The sequence below is a fragment of the Acanthaster planci genome, linkage group LG11 (genome assembly GCF_054643075.1).
Source record: "Acanthaster planci isolate LZ-2023a linkage group LG11, COTS_SCS, whole genome shotgun sequence".
NCBI lineage: Eukaryota > Metazoa > Echinodermata > Asteroidea > Valvatida > Acanthasteridae > Acanthaster > Acanthaster planci.
In genome coordinates this window covers 17,627,389-17,631,166 of record NC_141787.1, presented here as the reverse complement: position 1 = coordinate 17,631,166, position 3,778 = coordinate 17,627,389, and the positions used below count along the sequence as shown (strand labels likewise).

The 3,778-nt window shown below is 47.2% G+C and overlaps 1 long non-coding RNA gene across 1 annotated transcript; it reads left to right on the top strand.

Moving 5' to 3' along the window:
• Nucleotides 1-187: 187 nt before the first annotated feature.
• Nucleotides 188-650, top strand: LOC147797530 (uncharacterized). Its single transcript, XR_015427159.1, has 2 exons — nucleotides 188-343; nucleotides 502-650. It is a non-coding gene; the product is annotated as an uncharacterized LOC147797530 (long non-coding RNA).
• The last annotated feature ends 3,128 nt before the right edge of the window (nucleotides 651-3,778 follow it).

Here is a 3,778-nt window from a genome sequence, read left to right as displayed (position 1 = left end):
AAAAGCAAGTTAAATTATGCTGTAATTCTTTTGCTCTTTAGGCGCGGCATACAAATTACAATAGCTCGATCGTACATGTTCATTATTTCCGATGAAGGGGCAAAGATTTTTCGTCATGTGGTGCTGCAGACACCGAGGCGTTCTTTTCTGATTCTGCATGTTTTTTTCTTTTTTTCCGCAGGAACGCCCCGTGGTTTAACGCGGAGCTAGATTTGCGGGTCGACGATGAGGACGAGGACGAGGAGGAGGACAACGACGCCGATCCCCAGGAACGGCGGCAATGTATTTGCAACCTCTGTCCTTTTCACGGAGATGCTGTCTCTGCCCGATATCGTCCTGACTCGTAAGATATCCTTTCGAATTCCTTAAAATAAAACTTAAGAGGTCTTGTGTACGGTTCGTATAATTCGGTCTCACTCCTTTGAGAACATTGGAAAACTTACCAGTCAATGCAGCAACAAAAATTAAAAATTGTTCTCCGTATTTGTTTTTGTTTTGCAGAACAACTTAACTCGACTCGGTGCCCCGCATCCCCAACCCGATGGCCCCACCAGCCGGATCCCCACTAAAAAAATATTAACTGTACAGTAATAATCTATTTGTTAATGGTTTATGATATGAATTAAAGCGAATAAGAATGAGAAAATGTATTGAAATGAGTCAGCTGCCACAATTCCTACTCGTGTCTCCCTCAAATAATTCTAATATATGTACTTATATTTACTGTCTTGTTTTTATGTTAACAGTTTTGCAACGCTAACATGTCTGAGAAAATTAACTCATAGGTCAGGGCTATTTCTATTCCTTGCGCGTGAAACAAATGGTACCGGTGTTCTTTGTTTTGAGTCATAGACGTGTATAACAAAAATTGGCAAAATTGGACATAGGCGCTAAAGCATCACATAACTATGAGTCGTAAACAGTTTAGATACAATTTGCCTGCACAAACCGATGAAGAGGGAATCTTGTCGATATGGCTATTTGGGTTTGGGGATTTAAAGCGTAGTGTGCACACCTTGGAAAATGATTGTCGATAAAAAATAAAAGGTTACCAAAAGTTTCATCCATGCCAACAACCTTCGCATATACCGTGTTATAAATCAACGAAATTTATCGCACCGTACCTTTGAGACCAAACACTCCGGCGCCCACTTGACCAGTGAATCCAATTCTCTAGCCAGTTGTAACCTATTTTTTCAAGACGACACGATGCATATGGCATCAAGCCAGTGGACCTGAATTTGACCGTTCGCCTGTCCACCCTCGATCGACCTTCTCCTTTCGTTTCCTTGATTCTTTGTTACCGGATTTCTCCCCGGCCTCTAGCTATAGCTCTGCCGGGATCAATGTGCGGGAGACGATATAGAATTTTTTTCGTCATTCATTTCTCCGTGCCGGAGAAGTACTCGCCCGAGTTAATAAGCGAAGCCTCCCTCCCGTTTCTTCCCTGTTTACCCACCGAGACAGAAAGTACAGTACATGTAGTTTATTTTCTGACACCGGCGGGGTTTTCGTGCAATTATTATGCCACTTGCTTTCTGTTCTTCGGGGCGAGGGTCTCTGGCCGAAACTTACAAAAAACCCTCATTGGAAAGCGGCCCGTTAGTCAAATCCGGTCCGATACACTCACTGGATCAAGACAAGTTCACCTTTTTGCAGTGGCACTCCGCGGAAAGACTGTACGAAAACGAGAAACACGAAAACCGAAAAGGCAACAACAAAAGCAAAACAGAAGTGGGGGGGGGTGTTTTGCCGGAAACTTTGTTGAGGAGAACATCTGTGCGGAGATTCAATCCCAGGGCCGGAGAGAAAAGAGGATAGGCTATCAATCGCACCAATGCGCGACCTCGCCACCGTAATATTGACGGATGAGCCTCCCGGCTGTCTAGACACCGCGACAAGACTCTCGTGATATTAGCGAAAATGAAAGCCTCGATGTTTTGTTTTGTTTTGTTTTGTTTTGTTTTGTTTTGTTTTGTTTTGTTTTGTTTTGTTTTGTTTTGTTTTGTTTTGTTTTGTTTGGTTTTGTTTTTGTTTTGTTTTGTTTTGTTTTTGGGTGTCGAAGGTCGATATGCACTTACATCAAAACTTTTGTCTCTCGTCGCCGAGCTTTTGGCAACCAAGTACCTTCCTCGGGGCAAGCAGACTCAGTTGCCCTGAAGAAGTTAATTAGCCTATAGTTGCCGAAAGCTCGGCAATACCAGAAATCGCGCAGAGTACCGCTTTCGTGTTTTGTTGTATTTGTCAATAACGCATCCGATCACGGTGCTGCGCAGCCCTTCCGTATTTCTCCTTTCGTTTCCTTCATTGTCGGTTACCGGATTTCTCCCTCTGCCGAGACCAATGTCACGGTGATGCGGGAGACAATACAGAATTTCTCCATCCGTCGTAATTCTCCGTGCCAGAGAAGTATACTCTCCCGAGTTAACTTTGTGAAGCCCCCCTCCCGTTTCTCCCCTATTTCTCCCCGCCACCGAGACAGAGTACATGTAGTTTACACTTCCAGCACCGACCGGGATTTTCGTGAGCGAAGTCTCCGTTCCCGTTTCTCCCCTTCGGACCGAGGGTCTCCAAACATTTTTTTTAAAAAAATCCTCCTTCTCCGTGGCACGGACCTCTCCCCTTTGCCGAGACCGGTGTCGCGGTGCGGGAGAGGGTAAAGCAATTTTTCGTTCCTTCCGTCCGTTCCGTTTCTCCCCTTTTTCTCGCGGGCGCGGTCCTAGGGGCCGCCTGCGGGCCGGTTCGTGCCAGGAGCGGCGGCTCGCCTCGGGGAGACGCTGGGCAACGTACGTGTACTGACACGCACTGTATGTACATACGGGTAGTAGTATTTTTGACCGCCGGATCACCCCGGTCGCTTAGCGACCGCATAGCCGAAGGCTTTTATGAATGAGAGGGACACAGGCGAAGCGGATAGGGGCGCAGAAATGGGAGAGGGGATCGAACCGAGAAAAAAAAATAGTAAAAATGCCGTCGTTGTCGACGGTCTTTTGCGCGGGAGATAGGGAACGGGCGGGAAGCGGGCCAGCGGCGAGAAGATCTCCCGAAATTCGGCAAGGCGTCGCGGCCGGGGGGGGGGCGGTGGAATAGGGCTGGAGCAGTTACACCCCGGGTGGCCCGAGACGTTCGAGGAAAAAAAAATAGATCGAGGCCAATGCCGCCACCGTCATCGAGGATGAGGGACGGCACCCTAAAACAGTCGTGTTGATAAATAGTTAATAATAAATTTATAAAAGCACGGCAGCTGCGTGAGGCCGAGAAATGCCATTAGCGAGTTGCTAATGAAAATAATAAATATTGTCCGGGTGGCGGTAGGTCCCTCGTGTGTCATAACGAAACTCCAGAACGCCCCACCGATCCCGATCTATGCCAGGTAAACAAAATTTCTATTCCAGATGGGACCGATCCGGAGATAATCGGTTTTCTTAACAAAAAGTTGAGGATCGCCACAGGACCGGAGTGTGCGTGAAATCCCCACCTCTCCCGCACAGCTCCGCCTCTCCGACCCCGAAAAAGTTTTCATTTTCCTCCCCCCCACCATCGCCAATTATGCCCCCCCGTTCTACACAGGACCAAATCTCCCAACATGAATCGAACCCGAACCCTCGCCGATTCTATCACTTTGATATGGTTCCGTCCATCGTGAGAAAAAAAAAACAAAAACAAAACAGGCCGGGCCCTTGGATCGCAATATAGTCCCCTCTCCTGAATCACACGCAACGGAAAAGACAAACGGAACACAAACACAGAAAAATAATTCCAAATCGGTCTTCGAATG